General features: G+C 33.9%; 1 protein-coding gene and 1 long non-coding RNA gene across 2 annotated transcripts in view; one reads left to right on the plus strand and one right to left on the minus strand.

Moving 5' to 3' along the window:
- Positions 1-8,276, minus strand: part of LOC118186000 (uncharacterized) — a 43,795-nt gene extending 35,519 nt beyond the window's left edge. Inside the window, exon 1 of the mRNA XM_085816878.1 lies at positions 8,071-8,276. The gene's annotated coding sequence lies outside the window, so the exon portion shown is untranslated. The remainder of the gene's footprint in view (positions 1-8,070) is intronic.
- The window catches only part of LOC146997169 (uncharacterized), a 60,691-nt gene extending 48,811 nt beyond the window's left edge, over positions 1-11,880 (plus strand). The window contains exon 3 of the long non-coding RNA XR_015041172.1: positions 10,635-11,880. This is a non-coding gene — a long non-coding RNA (uncharacterized LOC146997169). The remainder of the gene's footprint in view (positions 1-10,634) is intronic.
- Positions 11,881-12,088: the final 208 nt, after the last annotated feature.

Below are 12,088 nucleotides of genomic sequence, written 5' to 3' on the forward strand. Positions count from 1 at the left end.
GCGTACAGGAGCCGAAGATTAATTTTCAATTCATCATAAAAATTAACATAGAAAAAAACTTTTCCTACCTAGATGAATATTTGGGCTATTCTACAACCACTAAACCTTCGCTGTCTTCTTCTCGTGGAGAATGCTCGTAGAAATCTATCTCTGACATGAGAAAGAATATGTCTCATGTATGCACAACTTCTCTAGAAAGGCTAATTAACCTCTCATATAACTGCGCTTTAAACTAAGTCTATTACTGTATGTATTTTTGCTTAGACAGGAAACTATCTCCAAGAAACTCTATATTTGAAATGAAAGCTGTATCCACAGAAATGTTGCTTATTATTTTGTTTTTACAGAGAGTATCCATCTGATGACTAGTGCACATTGTGAACGTACTGGACATTCACACCAGCATTCATATCCATGAAACTGTGGGGTTTTATTTGATCTGAAACTGGTAATTAGTCCAATAACCCCAACAGACGTAAAATGATTTACCGTTACGTCTGGAGTAATTACAAAGTCTTTAGAAAATTAAAATAACTTTTTTTTTGTTTAAACAGAATATGGAACATAAACATCTCTCTTATGTGCTAACAATATCAGCCACAGTCTCTAGTGTTAACAATATCAGCCACAGTCTCTAGTGTTAACAATATCAGTATAATAACAGTTAATAACATCTAGTGTTAACAATATCAGCCATAGCTGGCAGAACAGTCAAACATGGAAGTAGTCATTAAATCAAACATGGAGAAATAGTCAAAGACAACACAATGAAATATACCCAAAGCTGGCTGAGTAATTCTAACGGAACTTCAAAATCAAAGGAGCGCAACAATGTAAAGCAAAGCCGAATACTTACTACTATCAGAGCTGCCAGGAAACAAACACGTAGCGTGTATACGAAGCCAGAACACACGCTTATCTTAAAATCCAAAATTTCTCAGTTTAAACACTGGCTATCTCATTTGAATACTGGTGAAGGAAACAGAACGAAGTTATAGAAAAGAGCCAAATTATAATAACGAGTTAATTTAAATAACAACTCTACCAATCTGTACGTCTCAATGGCAGTTCTAGCGTAATAGTACATATTTTATTCCCATGTATTCCTATCTAGAGTATCCATTAAAGGACTGAGCATCCTCACAGAAAATTGATTTAAACATTTTACTTAAAATTAATAAAATCATATTAGCAAATTTAAACATGCAAAGAATATTCTCTTTTTATAAATGCCTCATGATTTCCATGATATTCTTTATTGATCATTGCAGAATGTTACTGCGTATTTAAATATTTGGCACTTTCGAATGTGAGATCAACTAGGTTTCTGAAATGTTTAAATGTATAGTATTTAGTAAAAAAAATTGAAATGTACTTAATATTATTTTACCACACTCTGCTGCATTGATGTACCATTGAATTCCAAACATATATCCAAAAATTTATTTGGTCTTCATTTTTTTGCAGCTCATAAAATAAATGCTTTCTAACTTCTAAACATCATTTTCTAATATACTTCATAATCTTAAGATACAAGAAGGCTAAATTATTTTAGACACTTTGCGATAGGAGGAAGGAAAAAAAACTTCTTTTATTCAAAAAGTTTGATAAATTGTTTCAAAATTTATTCTGGCAGGGTAATGGATTTTTATTTCATATTAATCTCATGAAAGCGAAAGAAAACCTTTACTTCATCAAAATTCATCGAACAGAACACCGTGTTTCAGAAGTTTCAAGATATCTTTGTATCAAAGATTTGTTCTTTGAAGGAAACATCAATACAAATTGTGTAAAAGTAATCACTGTTCCATATTTTTGAACCCTCCAAATCAAATTTCAGTGGTCTGGACGTCGAACGCAATGTGATTATAAGCTGCCATTTTCTTTTTTCACTTCATCGTATTGTTTTCCGTAATCACCAAGCTTGGCTGCAAGTCAAAAACTTTCCAATTCCTTTGTATTCGAGTCGTATTTTGTTCGGAGGAAAGAAAAACACGCTTTATTTCTTGGCACTCAGCCAGCTGAGTTAGCATCTGACAGTCCTATTCCTTTAGGTTTATTTGGGATTTTTGTATTTTGTTTTTTTCCTTACTTGTATAGTGCATCAGAACTAAACGATTATACTAAAAAGGAAAAAAAAAGTTGTTTTATTATTTTTTCTTCTTTTTTTAGGGTTTAAATATTGTAAGTTTTTCCGTTTCTGACCCTAGGAGATACGTCTGGCGCAATAACTTAGATTCATTTCTTTTTTCTTTCGACTTCTAAATCCAAAAACTCTGGGCGCGTTTTTGGAAAGCAGACACCAGGACAGTTTATGTCCCTAGACAAATAGGAAAGTGTCAGGAACTAAACCATTTTTCAAATCGCATTGCTTTTGTGTCGCAGCAGTATATGAAGGTAAGTTTCTAGAGTTAGGGTTATGGCAGTCTACTATCGAATCGAAAATAAGTGTAAAAAATTCAAAGAAACCGCAATCTCTGAGAACTCTTCTGTCATATATTAGACGACAGAAAAAAGTCATAACAACTGAGGAAAAGGTTAAATTGATAAATAACTTTCGTATTACAGATAATTTTGTAAACAAAACAGCAGGTTTCTTCAAAATTAAAAATAGTGCTTATTTGTTTATCATTTTAGGGAATTCAAGAAACTCAGTTACTTTAACAATTTCAAGGAATTACTTTTATCTGTAAAACAAACAAATTCTTCATTATCTTGAGCAAGTACCCTCTTCTATTTACTTGATTAGTATTTCAAAATAATTTATTATTCTTAAATAATTGATAGATGCATTCGATAGTTTAAGAATTTTCAGCTTTTTTACTTTTATGTAAGAATTGCTTTTTCAATTACTTACGGCTACCTCCTTGAGGTTCTGACAACCATTCTTCAATGAAATCCATGAACAAGACAACAACGTTTCACTGCGTATTTTTCGAAGTGCTGTTTTATCACTGCATTCGAATCCCCTTTGAAGTCTTTGAAATGACATAGTCCGCTGTTTCGACCCAGTATAATATTCAGTGTCTTCTTCGCTTGTATTTTCGGGGTCAAGCTCTGCTTCTTCTGTTCTTGTGGCATTTGAAATGATATATGCATCACTCAAGTTTTGAACGGCGAGCTCTGTCGAATAGCCATCGAATCATTTCTCGATCGACGTTTCTGAAGAATTTAAATTTTTTGACATACAATTTCAGTTATTGCCTCGACTTCTTTACAATTAGACAAATATCCTATTTCCATATTAGAAAGAATCTTTCTCAATTGTCGAACCAGTGTTACTGGTTTTACTTTCGATCAGTTTTTGCTCCTCCGTACACGGCATCCCATACAGTCAGTTTTTCTAGATCTTCAATAAATCATCATCTTCCTCAAGAAGTTATGAAAAGACCAGAAAAGTTCATAATCTCTTAAAGTAGCTAACATTTGTTTTGGTTTAACAAAATTACGAGAAGTTTGCTTGCCAATTCCATATTTTTCGGCGAACTTCATTGTCGATTCACCATGTTCAAATATTTTGATTAATGTAAGTTTTTGTTTTAATGTTGAAACAATTTTCTTGCGCATAATACTAGTAGCATGTTCTTTACTCATTTAGTTCTAAAACTTTAGACCATTTTTAAAAGAATAAGAAGAAAATATGCATAATACCTAAGAAACAAAAAAATCCAGGTTATTAACCGAAACGATGCCTTCGACTAAGCACATTCGGAACGAACTATAAGCGATGATCGTTAAAGTTAAACCTAAAGACGCAGTTCAACGGTTTATAAAGCATGATGGACTTGTAGATGTTTTGTTTCCCCTACAGTCTCGTGCAGAGCGTAGAGTGTACTTGGTGAGCACCGCCACGCACGGGTAATCCGCGTTTGAATTGGTTTATTTAATTACGGGAAAGCACACGAGGGTTATCTATCTAAGGGAATGGATGCCTTCGTGGAGGACTTTTTAAGAGAAATTGGCTGGCATACACGTTAAACATGAGAAAAAACACGGAAACCTCCATACAGGCAGCTCTTGTTCACCGGGATTTGAACCCCGGACTGAATCATCAGTGTTCAGCTACTTTATTTATAGCTCGGCCGCTTATGGACCTCGGAGAAATCCGCAAAGACTCTAATCCGCTCTTGGATAATCGCTGCATTTGCTTTTGAAATATTTTTTGTATGACTAGAATTAATGCCATTGCTTAAGCAGGCTTATCGATATCCACGTGAAAACAATTGATAAGATCGTTTTTTATTTTAAAGTGTCTAGCCCTGTATCGCTTACATCACAAACAGCGTTAACTAATCTGATCCGCCGATCATATTAATGTAAATTAAAATGTTTTTCTAAACTTAGAAATGTGTCCACCTTTATCTTGAGTTATCTTAGAAGTTGTCATGTAAACAGAAAATCACAATACATGAATTAAATTAAGTTTTGCTACACAGTGATCGAGTATGATAATCTGAGTACTTTAACCTTAGCATACCTTAACCTTAGCATAAATAAAATTTGATGCAATTAATTTTTATGAACCACTTAAGATACAGAATTGCTAATAATTACGAATTTCGTTTTGACACTTCAGTTTTCTTGCAAAAAATCAACACGGTTATAAGGACAGTGTGCCAGAGATCAGAGCTGTGCCTACATGTTTTTTTTTTCACTTGATGTCAGAGGTAAATGCTCGCTCCTGTATATGGTGCGAGATGTCCAGAAGTTACATGACAAAGCAAATAAATAGATAAGAATTTAAAAATACGGAATGATTAAAAAATAAAATAAAAAACATAAATATAATAAAAATTAAACGAAAGAAAATTTAAATTAAATAAAAAATAATGAAGACAAAAAAGAAGTATATTGCATATATACACATGCACACAGCACAGGTTAACTATTTCTGCACACTTTTATAACTATCTCAAATAATACCCTAACTTTTACTATTTAATTAAATAGAAATTACCTTTCACCAACCTTACTGGACGTTTTCTATCTCGACAGTATTTTAAGCGATAAAACACCATGCAGTTACGAAATGCCTATGTACGCGTTTTCCCTGAGATTCAAATCGAGCTCAAAGATGAGGCAGCTAGCTGGCTGTCCTATTACCAAGCCGCGTCTTACTTTAGTAGACATTTAGCCCAGTTTTAAGTCTTACGTATATTATTATGTAGATGCCAGACTTCTCGGCAACGCTTTCTATTAACAAGTTTATTTGTCTATTTAGTTTTTTATATAGGCCCACCAGCGGCCGAGCGGTAAAGTCGCTGAACACTGGTAGTTCGGTCCGAGGTTCGAATCCCGCGAACGGGCTGGCTGCATGGGCGTTTTCGTGGTTTTCCCCATGTGTAACGTGTATACGAGCCAGTTTGCCTTAGAAAGTCCTCCACGAAGGCATCCCTCCTCTTAGGCAGATAGCCCTCGAGGTTTTGCCATAATCACACACACTATTTAGTTTATTTGTTAGAAGTACAAGGGCAAGGACGCCAATTTTTACCGTTGGTAGTTTTACACTTTTATGAAATTAGATTCCGACCGTAAATGGTAAAACATTTCCTTGCTAATTTTCAGAACTATCTAAATCCTAATTTGTAAACGTTAAGAATGCTGCAGTTTTGCCCCATTTTCTCAACGCTTTGAGTATAATATAACTTTTGCTCAATCTGAGAAACTTTAGTAAGGTTTTGTTTTAATTTTAACTTTTTGATGTTTAAGAAATTATTCTACACTATTTACTTTGATTACAGTGAAGAATAAAAAGCTTTTTACTGTTTTTTTAAGTTTATTTAAAGCAGTTCAGCCAAAATGGCAAACTTTTCAGTTTCTTGGCAAACTGAAAAGCCGAAATGTAATGAAAATAAAAATGCATGATTTGGTCATCGCGGTTTTCTATATTTATTACATAATGACGTGATTTATAAACCTAGAATTATTTTTATTATATAAATGACGTAATTTATAAACCTATAATTATTTTTATATTTTTATTTCATTTTAGACTGTGTACGTTTTGAATTATTCTTCTATGTTTACAATTTTTGTATTCCCCTCCCGAGAACTGAATTCGCGTTGAATTATATTCTTAAAGCTCTGAAATGAGGAGCAAATTTTTGTAAAAGAGCTTGAAATTATTTTTATGTTTTTGTGCTCAAATAGTAAATAAAAACCGAAACTTGTGCTCGGTACTCCTTAATTGTAGTACTTTGTCATATTTTATTATATTTGTATTCCTTTTATATCCTTAGTTCATTACTTTTAAAGTAATTGTTTAGTTATTATACAGATCTGTACATACATACTTACGAAAAAATGACACGTATAATAAATTACAGTTTTTGAAATGTAAAGCATTAAAAAGTGACTTTTTGATAAACAGAATATGACATCAAAATAATACAAATAAGAATTAAATTAATATAAAAAGTATTGCATTAATTTTCCAAGCATTTTAATAACATGATTTTTGTTTCTTTTAACGCAGCAAAGTCATGAACAATTTCTTCAAAATCTACTTGATTACTTGATCTACGAGCGCAAAATCACCAATTTCTCTTCTATTTAATTAAATAGAAATAGATAGAACTATTTAATTAAATAGAATTAAATAGAAATAAATAGAACGTTTTCGTCATCAATTAAAGGTCTTATAAATAATTTTATTATATTTGCTGTAGCTTCTTTTACCACTAGCGAGATTAGCTAACTGGCTCCTTTTTGTATCTTTTTGTTTCGTTAATGTTCATGTCCATAACTGGCCGAGTGGGTAACTCTGGCAGTTTGTCATATTATAGTTCGTGGTTAGGTGTCCTCCAAAAACATCGCGAAGAATACATCGCAAGGCGGAAGCTTCATCGTACGAAACATCGTGGGAAAAAAGAAAGCGAGGAGCATTGTGTTCTCCTTGCTTTGCTAAGCAATTGCTAAGCAAGCATCGTATTCCTAAAATAACGTGGTACAAAACATCATCATCAAAGATAAAGTATTTCCAAAACGTAGCTGTTTAAGCATTATCATAAAAAATATCTTGTTAAAAAATAAAGCTCCTGTAAATTATCGCATGACGATAACATCGCATATATGGATTTTAAAGCTTCGCATATTCGCATATATGCATTTTAAAAATTCTCATATTCGCATAATGATTTGTAAGCGCAACAGGGAGGAGGAATCTTTTTATTTTTATATTTTATATTTTTAATTGTATATTATTACGGAAAAAGTAAGATGGAAATTTAGGCATTCAAAAACTATGAGCATCTACGAGCGCAGAATCACGAAGTTCCAGAAAGATGGTAAATCATACAAAAGGTCATAGAATAGACTGGAAGATATTTTACTCATTGAAGTTCATTTTTTGTATAGAAAAACTTTAGATTTACTTCACACTAAAATGCCGAAATTACTTTCTTGCCAACACAGTATACAGATATCACTGAGAAGCCTCACCATTTTTAGAGTAAATTAACGTTATTAATTTAGTTCAACAGGATTGTTTATAATACAAAACTCTTCTGATTTCTTAATGTGTTCCACATTTGGAAATTCACAATTGTAATTTATTTTCTAAAATTAATTTCTAAAATTTTCATAGCTATTGTGCTCCTTCTAATTGTTCACCTGAGGCAGGCGTCTCACTCTTCTCCCAGCCCTGCCATAGAGACTCCCTAACAATTGACAACATCATTTTATAAAGCTTTTGCAATTTGTTACATAATAACAACATAAAAGGAAAACTATAATGACTGAGAATAAAGAAAAGTTGTATATATTTAATAAAATTCTTACTATTAAGTGTAAGATGTGGATTTTAAAAGTGGACCCTTCATTAAAATAATAAATGGTTACTTATTTGTTAGCGCAGCCACGTTAGTAGAACTGGCCACATTTTCAGAACTTTGCCAAACTCTGACAACCGTTTAAATAACAGCTCTTCAAGAAACCATATTCATAAGAATTATTCAATCAAGGACTTCGATATTTTCGTACGTGTTCTATATCTACAGATTGTAAAAGAAAAGCAAGGTTTATGCGTTTAACATATGTTTTTCAAAGAAGGTTATAAATTTAAATAAATACCTCTTGAGTTACATCCTTCACGCATCTGAATTTCGTGTTTTGTTTTCAGCCGTGCTCCAGATTTCTAGGAAAGATACTATTAATTCTATAGCTAGAAGATGCTGTCATATAGAGCCTTCAAAGAATAGAGAAATAAGAATTAGCCCGCCTTTAAATATATAGTTATATAGTGTAACCTAAACTTCAAAGAAGAAAATCCTCCCTAACGTAGTAATAAATACAGCAAATTACAGTTAATTCATTGGTAAATAATGTAGCTTCTCTCCTATTAGCTGTAGCATGCAATTCGTAGACCATCTCGAACTCTGGAAGAGGAAAGGAGGACGCCGCCTCTACACTTTCGTCGACTGATGCGATTAGTCATCAGCATTCACTGTCTTTTACAGTGAGAGATGGGGAAGGAAAAAGGGCATGGCAAAGTGCACCTCTTTTCGTTTTGAATTTCTGGTGCTAAAGTAGATGATTCAGACACAATTAATAAGAATCAAACACAATTAATAAGAATTCCATTATATAAATGAGTTAAAATGTTATTTAAATTATTAAATTTTCTCAATTTTAAATTTATAAGCATACATTCAGACGAAGCCCCTGAAACCGATTGTAATACAATTAAAATAGTTTCTCTAATTTATCTTATTCAGGTACATTAGAAATTGACCCGAAGTAAAAAAAAAAGGTAATTTATGCAGAAATAAAATGTTTTAACTTCTTACATAAATACTAGAATGAAGCAAATAGACATACTGCAAGTATAAGCAAAATTAGAAACGTTAAATCGTTGCTCCGAGGGGCATTTTAAAAATTATATTAGATATTAATATTAAAGTGTTGAAAATACACAAATGGTTAACAAAATGTTAAATTAAAGTACTCAGTAAAATTTCAACCAGTCTTTGAATCATAAACGCTTCGTCTCTGTATTTAACCATTTCTCTCAATAAAAGTAAACAGATGAAAGATCTATAGGCATTAAATACATAAACAATTCAATGTTAGTGATAATAAACTGATTCATTACCAAGAATATTTACGCCTGTCTTATAAATAAATGATTCAGTTTGAGCCTACAAATAACTACCTGGATTACCAAAAGCATTTTGCAGTAATTCCTCATCTTACGCTGTTTTCAACATACTCAGTTGGGGAATATTAAACACGCTGACGGATTTGCAGTTTTATTCCGAAAATATTTTAAGCACCAGAGCTGCTATTAGATCCGAAATCACTTTTTAAATTGTTGCAACCAAACTTTATCGCAATGCATTATTTAAAACAAAATTAAATTGGGAAAATTTGTAGTCATGAATGTTCGTCACACTGCAGACAAACGTTCACAGCTAGAGCTGCAGAACCATTATACGAGGTGTGACACAAAGAAAACGAGACTATGTAGCTTGAAAACAGAGTGCAGTTAGCAACAACTGTTTTGGTGATGTCATGCCACCCATCTCCTCTATCTATGCCTCCAATTTCGACTTAACCGACCACGCCAGTAGGGATACCGCATCATTGAGTGAACATGTGCGACTGCGTTCTGCCGGAAAATAGCCTAATGTAAAAACCGTACAGCGAATCAACATCAAGATTCTTGTGAAACTTAAGAAATCAACGACGGAGGAAACATCTGAAATGTCAACCGAGACGTTTAGAGATGAAACTTTGTCTCATACACGCGGGTTTGAATGGCATAAGCGGTTTTCAGCTTAAAGGGGCAGTGTGGAAGGATCAGACTGTTAATCAATAATACTATATTGAGGTACTAAAAAAGACTTCGTGAAAAACTTGGGGGAAAAAAGGCCACAGTTGTGAAATGATGGATGGCTGTTGCCCCAGGATAATGCACCCACTCACATGGCATCTATCTGTCAAGCAGTTTCTGACCAGCAAAACCATTACTGTGATGGGGCATCCTCCTTATTCACTTGATTTGGCTCCATGCGATTTTTCTTATTTACTAAAGTTAAATCATACTTAAAGGGAACCCATTTTACCTCAGCTGAAGAGGTTCAGGCAAAACCGGAGAATCTTCTGAGGGGCCTTTGAATCGCTACTGCCAAAAACCTCGTTCCAGAACTGTTACCAGCAATGGCAGCACCGAATGCAGATGAAGGGCGTTAATGCTGAAGGGAACTACTTTGAAGGTGATAATTACCCGGAAAACTGATTCTGTAAGTACAATAATTTATTGACCAGTCTCGTTTTTTTTATATCACACCTTGTATATTTTTTTTTCTTTTATGGATATTCTTTTAGGCAGCTGACCGCTCGAGTGGCTAGATATCAAAGAAATACACTAATAGACAAAATTAAGAGATGTAAAACATTATACCACATTTCTCTTAAAATACCACACAAAACCTGGACAGTGATTTGCCATATAATGCCATTGTGACGCTGATGTCACTGAGATAAGTTTACATTTAGATAACCCTGTAGACGTCTACACGCCAGCAGGAAGTGTAAAATCCCTTTCCAGCTGCTCAGTTTATTCCGCTCTGCAACACGCAAATGATTTTTATCCTCTTTGTTGAATAATATTTTTCTTTTCTGCTTTTTTTTAGGTGAAATGGGTATACATTATTGCTTAGACGAAGATATGAGATGATGAATCATGGGTAGGCTTTTAAGGCTGGACAGTAGCAAGCTCAGGCTGCAAGAGAACTGGATATAACAACAAATGTCATCTCTAATTTGTGGAATCAGTTCAAAAACATAGTGTCCGAAAAAACAGATCCAGGTTGACCGAGAGCCACAATGACGAAAGTAGACCGGTATTTGGTACTTTCCGCCAAGCACCCGATGACGTCTACTGTCACACAACTGTCTTGTGATCTCGCTACTGCCACAATAACATCAGTTTCAATGAAGGCAGCTGCCAAAAATCTTCATGAAACAGGACTGTATTCCAGAAAGCCCGCTATTTGCATCCTACTTGTACAGTTGCGCCCCTCCAACTTGCACAAGAGGTAACAAGAGGCAACACGCAACCAAGAGGTGACTGTTGAAACTGGGAAATAGACAAAGTCTTGCTAAGGGTAAAGTCCCTTTTTATTCAAAGTAATAAATTACAAATGCGTGCTCTTGACGCTCACAAACTACGCCGACCCGGCGGTAAAATAAAAATAAGAACCTGAAAAGAAAATAATAACAAGACTCTAACTACGAGGCTCTCTAAAAGTAACTACCCTCACCGCGTTTTACAATACCGCTGCTAATTCAGCAAACTTTGAATATCACGTTGAACAATTAACAATTCTCCTAGGCAAGCACACAGGCCGAAACGCGGGGTTCTTCAATTTCTGGCTAACTACCTCCGCGCTCGTGAAGTAAGAACAGCACACCTCGAACTCGTTTCCTTTCTATTTAACTCAGAATACTTCCGCTGATAATTTGAATCCTTGCGCGTTCTACTAAAATTTACATACTCTGGCATTGGCAGTTCCAGGGGAAACTAAGCCTTGACAGGAAAGATAGTTTAAACTTAAAATAAATGTTAGTTAAAATAAATATAAACCCTACATTTGCCGCTGCCAGAATTTGGAAAACTTGGAAGCAGGTCCTACAAACGACCTGTTGAAAAGTTTCTATAATTCTGAACTAACTCTCAAGAGCCTCGTTTACACAAAAAAAAATCTTATGTAACAAATTGTATACTAAATTTCTGTCGATACTTATAAATCTCTCTTCGTACAGCAACTTTTCCTGGACTTCATCAATCAATCTTGTTCTTTTCCTTCCAGCATCTGGAAGGAATAAGTATCAGTATCTTTCTAAATACATTATAATTTACACTTTCTTGACATTGAATAAATTTTTGTTTTTAAACGATTCGTTTTTCTTAGTTATTGCTTAATTCACATTCATTCAATTTTTCAAGCATTAATTTAACTTTACCCTGGCTCTCCACCATGTGTGGTGTCAAACGGGAATATTCGTGTTTTAGTCTTACAACACTTCCCCTAACCACAATGATTTGTTAAAATTCAACGACCATATAGACACACCTTACTCGACA

The sequence above is a fragment of the Stegodyphus dumicola genome, chromosome 5, assembly GCF_044657685.1.
Source record: "Stegodyphus dumicola isolate Sdum_Otavi_A_Nest chromosome 5, ASM4465768v1".
In the NCBI taxonomy this organism is placed as follows: domain Eukaryota; kingdom Metazoa; phylum Arthropoda; class Arachnida; order Araneae; family Eresidae; genus Stegodyphus; species Stegodyphus dumicola.